Here is a 15,237-nt window from a genome sequence, read left to right on the forward strand (position 1 = left end):
TGGAAGATAAACTTGAAATCAGAAGCTTAATTTTCATATAATTCCTCGTTTAACACTGTGACTTGAACTTGTGGTCGTGATTATGTTGTTCATGTTCCTAACACATGTGGAAAGAATATTTATCAACAGATAACTAGAGCACCTAGAATCACTCATGTCTAGGAAATTTGAAAGAGGTGGATGGTGTCCAGGAGGGTTAGGTTGGGAGGCAGGAGAGTAAGAGGAGTTGTTGGTTCACGTCAGACCTTATAGGAAAAGTAGAAGCTGTAAGTGATTGTGCTAGTTCACGTTTCAGCTCGGTGGGTATAATTGCAGCAGTCGAAGAGAGAAGTCCACTGAACTGATGAAAAGTCTAAAATCTATTCTGTGATGATAATTTTATTGAAGTAGGTACAGTACCTTCACAGCTGAAGAGTGCAGGCAAAGAAAGGCCGGACTAAGATCTGCTTGATCGTGGGGATCACAGATTTTTTCATTATACTCATTCAGCTAATATTTTTTAGCGCCTGATTTGTTCAAGACAGTTTTAAGTGCTGGGGACTCAGCAGCACAAGTCATGGAATAGGAAAACAGAAAATAAACAGGTGGCTCCGTCTAGAACCGTCTGTGGATGTGTGTACATGGGTTCTCCTGGCTCTGTCGGCCGGGAGGGCGTAGAGACAGTGACTCTCCAGCCATAACAAACACCCGGCGCCCAGATCGTGGTGGCAGTGGTGGCTGCTGCTTTTTTTCCCCCACAAGATTTTATGTATTTATTTACTGAGAGAGAGAGAGAGTGTGCCTGCCGGGGGCAAGGGCGGGGGCAGAGAGAGAGGGAAAGAGAGTCTCAAGCAGATTAAAAACTGAGCACAGAGCCCCACACTGGGCTCACTCAGTCCCACAATCCTGAGATCATGACCTGAGCCGAAGTCAAGAGTCAGACACTTAACTGACTGAGCCACCCAGGCAGGCGCCCCTAGATCTTGGCTACAGTCACCTTCTGCCATAAAGGAAACCAGACTCCTTGAAGAAACGGCTGAGGCACGGAGCATACAAGATGAGCCTGGGAGTACCTTGCAACACCAGAAAGTAAGGAGTTGCTAAGAAAGAAAGGGACGTGGGAAATCGATGTACCTTCTCAGTTTTGCTGTGAACCTAAAAACTGCTTTAAAAGATAAAGTCTGTTTAATCAATTTTTAAGAAAGGAAAGTACTATTTTAAATAGTTTAGCAGAGATCTGAATATAGTGAGGGAGCAAGCCACATTGGTATCGAGAGGGAAAAAAACAGTATGGCTAGGGCTGAGTGATCTGGGCAGGGAGGGTACCCGTAGAGAGGCAGCCAGGGTCACGATCAGCATAGGCTCCTGATGGGCTTGGACGCCTCGCAGCGTTCTACATCAGATCACGTGTAGGAGGCACACTTGACGCTTAGCTGATGAACTGCTTCCATCAGAAAGACCATTCCGGCCACCCTCAGCAGTAGTCCAAACACTAGACTTCCCACGTGCCCGGCAGAGTCCATCTTTGTGCCTGTGCCCCTCGGGGCTTCCATTTCCCACATTGCTCTCTTTTCCTGTAAATGGTAACGCCGTCCCAGCTTCACCCACTGTCTGACGTATGCCAGAAGGCTGGGAGTTGTCTGAACGAGGGCACCCTAAAATGTGGCAGGATAGCCACCAGTGTGTGAATTCCCAGGGCTGCTACTTGAAAATTCAGGTGCAGTATCTCTGTACCGTAGACCTGCAGCCCCAGATGCTCAGAGCGCAGGCCCAGCAACTTACATTTTAACAGGTGTCCCAGGTGCCGTGAAAACTTGAGAACCACTGGTCTAAATCACTTTCTGACCCTCACTTTCAAATTGGATCTGTTCCTGAGTCCTTTGTGATCTAGCACAGGAGTGTCTTTTCGGTGTGTCTGTGTCTCTTGATCTGTCCTGCCACCGTCGTCTCTCCAGTGACTGACATCTCTCCGTCAGATGTTGCAGTGGTGGCTTGACTCCTCTCCCTGTGTTCACACATCTCCTTCTCCAATCCAGTTTTCATCTTATTCTATATTAAAACAAATCTAATTGTACAGTGCCTTTGCTTAAAATCCTCCAGTGTTGCCTCATATTTTTAAAATTCCAAACGGGGGCTGCTAGGTGGCTCAGTCAGCTAGGCGTTCAGCTCTTGGTTTCCAGATCATGATCGGGTCCTGATCTCAGGTCCTGGGATTGAGCACCCCATAGGGCTCCGCGCTCAGTGGGGAGTTGGCCTGAGGATTCTCTTTCTCTCTCTCTCTCTCTCTCCTTCTCCCTCTGCCCCCTCCCAACCACCCTCTCTCTCCCTAAAATAAATAAATAGATCTTAAAAAATATAAATTCCAAACGTAGGGGCACCTGCCTAGCTCAGTTGGTAGAGCATGTGGCCCTTGATCTCTGGATCACGATTTCAAGCCCCATGTTGAGCATAGATCTTAATAAATAAATAAATGAATAAATGTAGCACTTAATTAATTCAAAAATAAAAATAAAAATAGGGGCGCCTGGGTGGCTCAGTCGCTAAGCGTCCACCTTCGGCTCGGCTCGGCTCATGATCCCAGGGGCCTGGGATCGAGCCCCGCATCAGGCTCCCTGCTCAGCTCCCTCTCTCGCTATCTCTCTCTCTGTCAAATAAATAAATAAAATCTTAAAAATAAAAAAAAATAAAAAAAATAAAAAAATAAAATAAAAATAAAATAAAATAAATAAAATAAATAAAAATAAATTCCAAACATGACCTTCTCCTTTGGGGAAACTGACGGTCTACCTCTTGCCTGTTCCTGGACCAGTTGATTTGTGTTTCTGGGTTGCTTTCTGGCCTCAAGCTGCCCTGTTCCTTCCTACACCAGCTGAATGTCCTACAGTTCAACTCAATTCTGACACTGTCTGCCCAGACTTAGTATCACATCCCACAGGTTAAGGACTCAGTCCCACTTTGGATGCCAGTCACAAGTAGGAGGTCTCCAGGTTACCCACCACCTCTGTACAACATGGCTACAGGCTCCCACAACCCTGTCTTCAGGTTAGATAATTTTCTCTAATGACTCACAGAACTCAAACGCTTATGCTTATTGCTTTAATATTTAATAAAGCACATGGTAAAGGATGTGGGTATAAAGCCAGATGAAGGGATACATACTATGAGATCCGGAGGGACCTGAGCCCAGGAGCTTCTGTCCCCTTGGCATTGTGGTACACTCTGCTCCCAGTCATGCATGTGCCCGCCAACCTGGAATCTCTCTGAACCATGTACCTTAGGGATTTTTGTTTAGGCTTCCTCACGCAGGTGTGATGGATGAATAACCCAGTCTCTAGCCCCTCTCCTTCCTCAGAGGATGGGGGGATGCTGAAAGTTCCAAGCTTCTGGTCATGGCAGGTCTTTCTCATGACCAGCCCTCATCCACAGACCATCAGGGAGCCCACCCAGAGTCACCTCCTTAGAACAAAACGTATTCCTATCACCCAGGAAATTGCAAGTGATTTCGGAGCTCTCTGTCAGGAACTGGGAGCAGACATCAAATGTGTATTTCTTATGTCACAAGGTATACCACAGAAACTCCTGCACTTTCTGTCCGTAACCACCTGGTTCCCTTCCCAGCGGCCACTGCTAAGGGCCGCCACATTGTCTGACTCCAGGGGACACATTCACTGCTGTTGAGACCTTTGGTAGAATACAGTGTTGTCATTTTCTTATGACTCTTTCCAGAGATGTTTTATGGACCTATGTGTATATTTAGCAAATATGTATATTTAAAAATTATTTTTAAAAAGAATTCTTGCATGAACTTTTCAGTGTTTCTAATCTTTTCCTAATACAAACATTGATGTAGTTAATAACCTTTTACATGTCATTGCACATGTGTGCAAATATATTTGATAAATCTGCAGGCTGGGCACACACGTGTGTAATTAATTGCTCGCCACAGAGTGCCAAGGGCCTGTGTAAAATCCTCCTTGGTTAGTGTATTAAGGTTTTATCTTTGGTGATCGAGTAGGTTAAATGACTCTTACTGTGAGTCTGTTTGAATATCTCTTATATTTCAAATCTATGTTTGCTTCCTTTTCTAGAGCTATCTGTATCTTTTACTTTTTTTTTATTGTGTTGTAGGTCTTCTCTGATTGAGTTTTAAGATTTCTTTATAAGGGAAATTAGGCCTATGCCTAGGACTCAAAGCTGTTGTTTTCCAGTTTGTCATTTGTCTTTGGCTTTGCTCTTGACAGTTTTGTCATGAAGACTTTATGTTGTCAGGCTTATTGTATTTCTATTTAAGGCCCTCTGGCTCTTCGTGTCAGAGTTAGAGCCACCTTCCCCACTCCGCGTTGTCAGAAAATTCTCCCTTTAGTTTCCATGGTTTCTTCTAGGACAACTGTGGTTTCTTTGTTGTTTTTAGTGTTTGCATTTACATCTCTGACTGGTTAGAACTTAGAGCTGTTGTACAGTAGTAACCTCCTGTTTTGTAGGCAGCTCTGCCCACATCCCAGTGGCATCCACTGAACAGCTGCCATCCCCTGTCCAGTGTGCGAGGCCGTTCCCACTACGGACAGAGTTGTTTCTGGACATTCCAGTCTCGCCCCTTGAGCTGTCTGTGAACTATCTGGTTATTTTATAAAACCATCCTTAACGTGGCCCCTGGCGTTGATTTCAACACCTTGCATTCTACTACAGTCAGTCCTTTGTGATTGGGTTTTGGGTTTTTTTGTTTTTGTTTTTGGTTACAAAATGTTACTTTGAGATCATTATAGACACATACATTTGTAAGAAATAGTACAAAGAGATCTTATGTATGTTATGTCCCATTTCCTCTAATGATAACGTCTTGTAAAACTGTGGTATGTTATCACAACAAGGATATTGAGGGCGATACCAGTGAAGAGAGAACATTTACATCCCTGCAGGGATTCCACATCTTACCCTTTTATAGCCACAGAAATCTCTTTGTTTTTCTCCCTCCCATCCCTAGCTCTTGGCAACCGCTAATCTGTTTCTGTAATTTTGTCATTTCAAGAATATTATATGACTGGAATAATAGAATATGTAACTTTTTGGAATTGACTTTTTTTCACTCAGCATAACTCTCTGGCAATCCATCCAGGTTGTTGATCAGGTTGTGTATCAATAGTTCATTCCTTTTTATTACTGAGTAAGAAGGATGTACCGCAGCTGGTGTAACCACTCGTCTGCTGAAGTCCATCTGGCTTGCTGCAGGTTGGGGCTGTTCCTGATAAAGTTGCTGTAAATAGTCATTCACAGGTTTTTTGTTTTTGTTTAAGATTTTATTTATTTGTTTGACAGAGAGAGACAGCCAGCAAGAAAGGGAACACAAGCAGGGGGAGTGGGAGAGGGAGAAGCAAGCTTCCCACCAAGCAGGGAGCCCGATGCGGGGCTCGATCCTAGGACCCTGGGATCACGCCCTGAGCTGAAGGCAGACGCTTAACGGTTGAGCCACCCAGGCACCCCAATTCACAGGTTTTTATGTGAACATCAGTCTTCATCTCTCTGGGGTAAATGCCTAGGAGTGTAATTGCTAGGTCGTATGATAAGCACCTGTTTGGTTTGAAAAAACCTGCTGAACTATTTTTCAAGGTGACTACACCATTTTAAACTCCCACTCATGAAGAATGAGAGATCCACTTCCCATAAATCCTCCTCAGCATTTGGTGCTACCTTGAAATCAGGTAGGACGATTCCTCCCTTTTTTTCAGAATTGTTTTGGCTATTCTGGCGCCCCTGCCTTTCCACATAAGTTTTGAAATAATCTTGTCTATATCCATAAAAAGCCTTGCTGGAATTTTGATAACAACTAAATTAAACCTGTATATCAAATTTTGCCTGTTTTTTTTTTTATGATTTTATTTTTAAGTTACCTCTACATCGAATGAGGCTTACAACCTCAAGATCAAGGGTTACATGCTCCACCAACTGAGTCAGCCTGGTGCCCCTTGCCTGTTTTTAATTAGGTTGTCTGTCTTATGATGAGTGTAGGGGTTCTTTATACATTCTGAATATAAATCCTTTTATCAGATATATGGCTTGCAATCTTTTTTCTTCCAGTCCATGACACAAGTTTTCATTTTTTTAAAAACATTTTTTCAAAGATTTTTATTTATTTATTTGAAAAAGACAGACAGAGAGAGAGAGAACGAGCAAAGGGGAAGCAGACTCCTGGCTGATCATGACCCGAGCCAAAGGCAGACACTCAACCAACTCACCCACCCTGGTGGTGTGTCAGGTCGAAGAATTAATTGGCTGACTAAGTGGTTAAAGGTTTGTTTTTTTTGTTTTTGGGGTTTTCTTTGGAGATTTTCTTTATTCATTTGAGACAGAGCATGAGCAGGGGGCTCCACCAGAGGGAGAGAGAGAAACAGACTCCCCACTGAGCCAGGAGCCAGACGTGGGGCTCAAGCCCAGGACCCTGAGATCATGACCTGAGCCAAAGGCAGACGCTTAACCATCTGAGCCACCCAGTCATCCTGCGGTTAAAGATTTTTTATGTTTTCACAGAAGTTTGTAGTTTCATCTTTTACATTTAGGTCCATGATCTATTTTGAGTTCGTTTTTGTATGCGTTATGAGGTTGGGGTCTGAGTTCAGTTTTCTGCATGTGAATATTCAGCTCTCTCAGGACAATATGTTGAAAAGATGATTATTTCCCCATTGAGTTACCTGGATATACTTAACTATGAATGTACAGGTCTGTTTCTAGATTCTCAGTTCTGTCCCATTGCGGCCTCCCTGGTTATCGCAGCTTTACATTACATTGTGCCGTTAGGTAGTACACATCCTCCATCGTTGTTCTTTCCCCAAATCACTTTCATTGTTGCAAGCCCTTTGCATTTATTTCTCTATGATTTTGGAGATTGGTGTGTGCATGTGTACCATCATAAGTTAACATGATGATTGAGTGCTTGGTATTGGAACATTGCATTTAAAATGCTTACTTTGTTGTTGACATATAGTATGGACTCGGTAAGTGCTAGAGGCTGCTTTTTTTTTTTTCCTGTAAGATTTTATAGTCTTGTGAGGATACTTAGATATTTTGTAAGTATACAAAGCATAATGCTGCTTGTCCTATTTTTCAAATATGCCATTCCTTTGTTTCCTAAGTATATTTTTTATTAGATCATGTATAACAATTTATGCTTCTAGAGAAGTGTCATTGTTTACCTTTTTAAAATGTGAAAGTAGTGTTTAAAATTATTTTCAAATATGTCTAGCTGGCACACCTGGGGTGGCTCAGTCGGTTAAGTGTCTGATTTGGCTCAGGTCATGATCTCAGGGTCCTGGGATCGAGTCCCACTTCCCCCTTCAGATCAAGTCCCTCTGCTCGGCGAGGAGTCTGTTTCTCCCTCTGCCATTCCCCCCTGCTTATGCTCTGTCCCTCTCTCTCTCTCTAATAAATAAATAAACAAATCTTAAAAAATAATAAAATAAGCTATGTCTAGCTTTCTTGTCTTCATTTTCAGACTTCTATGGCATATTAGAATAAGACTGCCCTCCCATGGTGAAAATAAGGTAATCTGTCTAATAAATTTAATGGGCTCATTTTTGGGGTGAAAATATTTAGAAATATGTATCTTTTTTAAGATAAGTGGGGAGTTAGAGGTAGACTATTCTGTGGTCTCAGAATGGACACAGACAGTAAAATCCCCATAGTTGTAGTGTCACAGCTGCTCACCAACCCGAGGCTTGTCGTGAGTCACAGGTGTGAAGTCACCTGTTCCCTCTGGGGAAGCAGCTTCCTCATCCTAGAAATTTAAATGAGGCTGCTTCTAGATCCAAAGTTCTGTTGTTCCCTTTGTTCTATATGGCACCTTATCTTTGTCTTTCTGTTATTTGGGGGTTTCCACTTCATAGCCAACCCCGTCCTTTAATCCCATCTGAGAATTCTTGGAGTCACCTTTGAGACTTAGTAGTCTGACATCCTCCGTGTTTTCTGTGGAATTATATAATATTGCTGCAAGTACCCTTTAGGTGAGAGGAACACTTTTGTTTCTTCAAAGTATTGAAATGATTAGACATATAGATAAGACATGGACCCAGGAAGCGGAACTGCCATTACTTAGTTATTAAGGTTAACAGTTATTAAGAAAATTTATTTAAAAAATTTTAAGAAGAGGGCTGTGCTCCCGGTGGCAAAGTTCTGATTGGCGGAGCAGGATAACGAATGACGTTTGCTGGGGGGGGGGGGGGGTGTGGACTGGGAAGGGTGTGGAAGAGCCTCTGGGGTGATGAGCATGGTTTATATCCTGATCTGCATCATGCCACATGCAAAAATTAACTCAAAATGGAACACAGACCTAAGTGTAAGAGCAAAGACTCCTGAATATTAGGAGAAAACATAGATGTCAGTTTTTATGACCTTGGATTAGACCTTGTGACACCAAAAGCACAGGAATCAAAAGAAATTTCATCAAAACCAAAATTAAAAATTTTATTTCTGGGGCACCTGGGTGGCTCAGATAGTTAAGTGTCTGTCTTTGGCTCAGGTCATGATCTCCAGGTCCTAGGATTGAGCCCCCACATCAGGCTTCTGGCTGGCTCATCAGGAAGCCTGCTTCTCCCTCTCCCTCTCCCCCTGCTTGTGTGTTCTCTCTGTCCCTCTCTCTCAAATGAATAAATAAAATCTTTAAACAATAAAATAAAAAGAAAATCGAATTTTTTTTGTCCTGCGCCAGAGGATACCTACCATCAAGAAGTCGGAAAAACAACCTACAAAATGGGAGACAAATTTTGCAAGTCCTATATCTGATAAACGACTTGTGTCTGGAATAGATAGAGAACGAGACAACTCAGTAATAAGAAGAAGAATAACAGCAACAGCCAATTTAAAAATGGGTCAAGAATCTGAACAGACATTTCTCCAGAGAAGATAACAGATGGTCACCAAACACCAGAAGAGATGCTTGACATCACCAGTCGTCAGGAAAATGCAAATCAAAACCACAGTGAATTACCATATGGCTGCTACTGAAAAGATGGGCTACAACAAAATGTACGAGAGGACAGTAACTAGTATTGGTGAGGGTGTGAAGAAATTGCAACCTGTATGTGCTGCTGATGGGAATGTAGAATGGTGCAGCCACTATGAAAAGTAGTCTACAGTGCCTCAAAAAGTTCAACACAAAATTGACCTGCCAATTAACACTTCTAAGTACGTACCCAAAAGTGAAGACCGATGTCTACACAAACCTTGTAATACACAGGTATTTATAGCAGTATTATTCATAAGAGCCAAGAAATGGAAACAGCTTGTATGTCCACCACCTGATGAGTGGGTCAGTGAATGTGGGCTGTGGATTCCGGAGAGTGGAATGTTACTCCGTGTTAAACAGGAATGCAGCCTGGACACAGCTGCAGCGTGGACGGACCTTGGAAACATGCTTAGTGGAAGAAGCCAGACAAAAAACACTGCCTATTGAAGGATTCCATTTATATGAAGCATCCAGAGTAGGAAATCCCATAGAGACAGAACGTGGATTTGCAGTTGCCTAAGGTGGGGAGTTACCTTCAGCGGGTAAAGGGTTCCTTTTTGGAGTGATCCAGTATTCTGAAATAGATTGTGTTGATGATGCCAGCCCTGCATACACTAAACACCACCCAACTGGGGCACCTGGGTGGCTCCGTCGGTTAAGCGTCTGACTCTTGATCAGGACCCAGGTCCTGAGCTCAGGGTCGTGGGATCCAGCCCAGCGTGGGGCTCCACGCTCAGCTGGGAGTCTGCTTGAGATTCTCTCTCTCCCTCTGCCTCTTCTCTGGCTCACATGCACGCACTTGGTCTCTTTCTCTTAAATAAATAAAGAAATCTTAAAAAAAAAAAAAAAAAAGAAAACCAATGAACTGTGTTCTTTAAATTTCTCAATAAAGCTGTTATTAAAATAACATGGGAATATAAATGAATAGGATTGGCTATGAGTTGATTAGTTTCAAAACTGAGAAGTACATGGAAATTCATTGTATTGTTTTGTCTGCTTTTGCTTCAGTTGTATTTTCCTTTTAAAAAGGACTCAAAATGCAAGTCTTCATATCAGGACTTCACGTGACTGATTGTGCCCTGCATGGAAAGCTGGGAATGGCACATTGCTTTTGCTTCTTGCCCTCATTTGTCCCTGTGTTTCTGCCCTTTTGGCCCCTCTTTAAGCTCTTCCTCTGTCTAGGGAAGGGTTCATTTTAAAGCAGTTCTCTTTATTTCCATGTTCACTGCTGGGAATGCACACCTTGCTTGAGCACTCGTTGGAGCTGATTGGGAAGGAGGGTCTGTTTCGAAGCTCCCCAGATCCTGTGATAGGAACTGTCCTAAATCCCCACGATAACACTGAATGTGCGCCCTCTGACTGTTGTAAAGCACGGTTTGCGGCAGAACTGGAGGGATGGGTCAATGCCAGGAAGAAAGAAGATGTGCAGGATAAAAATGATCATGTCCTTACGATGAGGATAAAAGCTTTTCCTTTCCCTTCAGTGATGTAATTCAGAAATGTATTGAACCAAGGCAGTGTGCTAGCCTTTGGTGAGGGTTGGGCACAGATGAGGAGGCAGTGCTTGCACCCAGCATGGCTAAAGCACTGTGGAGAATGTGAGAAGAGGCCAGGAATAACCAGCTGAGCTAAGTTAGACTGTGATCGTGCAAAAGAGAAGCATAGCGTACTGGGAAGATTTGGATGGGGTGTTTGAGAAGCCACATCTGCTCTGGTAGAATCCAGGAAGAGCTGCTGAGTGAGTGACTTTTGACCCAGACGTTTGAGGTCATGTTTGATTTTGGTGGATGCAGAGGATGGCATCACAAGTACAGAGAAGCCGGAAATTACAGAGTGTATGTGAGAAACAGTAAGTTATCTTGGGGCTGGGGCATAAAAAGATATAAACATGAAATAAAAAGTTTAAAAACCATTATCTGAGTAGGTGAAGGGGGTTAAGAGTACATTTACTGTGATGAGCATTGATAATACATAGAATTGCTGAATCACTATATTAGAACCTGAAACTAATAGAACACTGAATGTTAACTATGGGAATTAAAATTTTTAAAATCATTATTTTCAAGTTGGAGATCATGGACAGTCTTGAAAGGTAGTTTAAGAAGTTTTTGTAATTCAGTGATCACTGAGAACTATCCGAGGCTTTCCACGCGGAGACTGACTGTAATTAATCCAGCTAGCGTGCAGGTCTCTTTGGTTGATCATATTAGATTTGGATTGGCAAAACGAGGCCAGGAACTGATTTTTGATATTCCGACCAGGAAATACAGCAGTTGTGACATAGTGAGAATGACGAGGGTGTGGCAGTGCGGCAGGACTTGCTGCAGAGGTGCAAGAGGGGCGGAATACTCCCGAGCAACTGGGAAAGAGAAGGCCAAGAGGGATGGTGACAGTCTGAAGAATTGTTTAGGGTTGATTTGATTGCGTTTTAAAGCTGCAGTTGTTTGGGTCTACTTTTAAGAGTTATTTACTCCCAGGTGAGGCCCACATTGAGATGTGGGCTTCAGAGGCCTTCCCTTAAAGGTATGGCTGATGCGTAGAAATGGACAAGATGGCCAGGGGGACAGAGAAAAGAAGGCCAGAAGATGAATATTGGGGGACACTAGCCACTAAAGAGCAGCCCGAAAGCTGGTGTCTCTGGAAGCCAAGTAGCAAAGACTCTCCAGAAGTAAGCACCATACAGAGTTTCATAGGGATGAGCACTGACCAAGCCAGTGTGTCATTGTGGGTAAAGGTGATGATCAAGTCCTAGATCTGGCATGGTCATTTAACCTTGTTTTCCAGTTTCCACACCTGAAAAACAGGTACCAAGTACAGGTGCCTGCCTCGTAGCAGTGCTGTGAGGATTATGTTAGTAAGTGCTGGTGAAAGCATTGTCAGGCTTATCCACATGGTACGATTTGGGAGAAACAGAGAATTGGTTAGTTAGGTACAGTACGTTGAGGACTACGTGAGCGTAGAGGTGATAAGGACAGAAGGAAGGCAGTTCTTTCAAAAAAGTTGGAATTATTAAGGAAGGAAAAATAATGCAGTAGTTTTAGGAGGAATACACTTGATTTAAAACACACACACACACACACACACACACACACACACACTCACACACTCTTTAGGGGCCCCCGGGTGGCGCAGTTGGTTAAGCGTCTGACTCTTGGTTTCAGCTCAGGTCCGGATCGCAGGGTCATGAGATCGAGACCCAGGTTGGGCTCTGTGCTTGGCACAGAGTCTGCTGGAGATTCTCTCCCCCTCTCCCTTCTGCCTTTCTTGCTTGTACTCTCACTCACTCTCTCTCTCTCTCTCTCAAATAAATAAATCTTTAAAAAATAAAAAAATAAACTTTAGTTTTAGTGACTTCAGGTGATTTTCAAAAAGTATTAAGTTTTTTCCATGAATTCAATGATGATTTTTATTGTAGTATTTGGGAGAAAATATGGATGGGTTGTCTTTGAGATTTTTTTCTGTCTTGAAGTCCTTTATAAGCCCAGTAAGGTGTAGTAGTGATTTATTTTCAAACTTTAATGGATTTCAAGTGAGTAATATTTTATATTTGCCATAGAATAGATTTGTGGCAGAAAACTTTTAAATTTGGTTTGGTTGTTTATGATTTTTATTAGTGATTTGTGTTTTTGTAAAGTTATAACCAAAAATGGTTAACAGCTGTGGGATGAAAAACAACATTAATAACAGGAAATTAACTGCAGTGATTTCAGGAATCATTTCCAGCATTTAAAAATTTTTTGTTCTGTCTCTTTAGAAAAAGATAAACTTAGCTACTTTAAGCTCTACTACTGACATAGTAGACTGATCTGTTTAACCTTATGAATTGAATTATTAATTTTATGTGCGCCTGGGTGGCTCAGTCTTTAAGCATCTGGCTTCACCTCAGGGCGTGATCCCAGACTCCTGGGATCGAGCCCCATATCGGGCTCCTCTGCTGGGAGCCTGCTTCTTCCTCTCCCGCTCCCCCTGCTTGTGTTCCCTCTCTTGCTGCCTGTCTCTCTCTCTCAAATAAATAAAAATCTTACAAAACAAAAAAAGAATTATTAATTTTAAGACCTGGGTTCTTAAAATTTCAGTGAACATTTTACTTATGTTCTTACAAGTGGTGGGGTATCACAGTTGTATTTTTCTGATATATTAGAGCAAAATGAATTATTGGAACTATTGGAACTTTAGAATATTTTAATTTTAAAATGATTATCATTGTAATATATCCTCTTCATGTTAGCAGCTTCATAATCTTTTATTTGTCTCATTACTCAGTAATTTTGCAGTATAGTAGTTACTCATATTTTATGAACCGTTACGGTTTACAAAGCAGTTTCACGTAATTTTTTTAAATTGAAGTATAGTTGACACACAGTGTTCTGTTAGTTTCAGCTGTACAACATAGTGATTGACAAGTCTGTACATTACTCAGCGCTCACCTCAGTAAGTGTAGTCACTATCTGTCCGCACACATTATTGCAAAATCATTGACTCTATTCCCTATGCTGTACTTTTCATCCCCATGACTGACTTATATTATGGTTGGAACGCTGTACCTCTTAATCCCCTTCACCTGTTACCCATTGATCCACCCACCTCCCCTAGGGCAACCATTCTTTGTATTTAAATCTATTTGTGCATTTGTTTCATAAATTCCACATATGTGTGAAATCGTCTGGTATTTGTCTTTCTCTGACTTATTTTAGTTAGCATAATACCCTCCAGGTCTATTCATGTTGTCACTAATTGTACAATTTCATTCTTTTTATGGCTGAGTAATACTCCATTGTATATATATATGCACCGTACCTTCTTTATCCTCTCATCTATGGGACACGTGGGCTGCTTCCGTATCATGGCTATTGTGAATACTGCAGTAAACACAGGGGTACATAATCTTTACAAGTTAGTGTTTTCATTTTCTTTGGGTAAGTACCCAGTAGAGGAATTATTGGATCATATGGTACTTCGGCTTTTAATTTTGAGGAACCTCCATACTGTTTACACATTGGCCACATGAATTTACATTCCCACCAACAGTGTAATAAGGTTTCTTTTTCTTGACATCCTCATCAACACTCATTATTTCTTGTCTTCTTGATTTCAGCTATTCAGGCAGGTGTGAGGTGATATCTCATTGTAATTTAGATTTGTGTTTCCCTGATGAGTGATGTTGAGCATGTTTTCACATGTCTGTTGGCATCTTTCTGTCTTCTATGGAAAAATGTCTCTAATAAAAAATGCCTCTGCCCATTTTTTAATAGGATGGTTTGCTTTTTGGGTGTTGAGTTGTGTAAGTTTTCTTTATATATTTTGGATACTAACACTTTATCACATATGTCATGTGCAAATATCTCCTCCCATTCAGATTGCCCCCCCCTTTTTTTTGATGGTTTCCTTTGGTGTGCAGTTTTTTATTATGATGAAGTCCCAATAGTTTATTTTTGCTTTTCTTTCCCTTGCCTCAGGAGACATATCTATAAATATGTTGCTATGGCCGATGTTCGAGGTATTACTGCCTATATTTTCTTTCAGGAATTTTATGGTTTCAGGTCTCACATTTAGGTTTTTAATCCACTTTTAGTTTATTTGTGTGTATGCTGTAAGAGTGTAGCCCAGTTTCATTCTTTTGCATGTAGCTGTCCTGTTTTCCCAGCACCATTTATTGAAGAGACTGGCTTTTCCCCATTGTATATTCATGTCTCCTTTGTTGTAGGGTAATTGCTCATACAAGCATGGCTTTATTTCTGGGCTCGTATTTTGTTCCATGGATCTATGAGTCTATTTTTGTGCCAGGACCATACTGTTTGATTAGTATAGCTTTGTAGGGTACCTTGAAACCTAGGATTGCAGTACCGACAGCTTTGTTCTTTCTTGAGATTGCTTTGACTGTTCAGAGTCTTCTGTGGTACCATACAAATTTTAGTATTATTTGTTCTTATTCTGCGAAAATTCATATACATTTTTAATTCAATCCTAAGGGCAGCCTAACTGATGAGTATTGTCACCATTACCCTTTGTGGATGAGGAGACAGACTCAAAGAGGTTGTCACTTACCAGGACTATAAAAGGACTTGAATTTCTGGTTTAGTTCTTCCAACTCAAAGCTCTGCATCCCTGGGCTCATTCTGTCATATCACTACTGGTGGTTAACTTTTATTATCTTTATTTTATTTTATTTTATTTTATTTTATTTTATTTATTTCGTAAGTTAGGCTCCACGCCCAGCATGGGGCCCAATATGGGGCTTGAATTCGCGACCCTGAAATGAAAACCTG

The 15,237-nt window shown here is 41.7% G+C and overlaps 1 protein-coding gene across 4 annotated transcripts in view; it reads left to right on the forward strand.

Annotated features, from left to right (window-relative positions):
• Positions 1-15,237, forward strand: part of CENPP (centromere protein P) — a 245,062-nt gene that overhangs the window by 109,164 nt on the left and 120,661 nt on the right. The window lies entirely within an intron of this gene.

Source organism: Ursus arctos, unplaced genomic scaffold (assembly GCF_023065955.2).
Source record: "Ursus arctos isolate Adak ecotype North America unplaced genomic scaffold, UrsArc2.0 scaffold_33, whole genome shotgun sequence".
NCBI classification, from domain to species: domain Eukaryota; kingdom Metazoa; phylum Chordata; class Mammalia; order Carnivora; family Ursidae; genus Ursus; species Ursus arctos.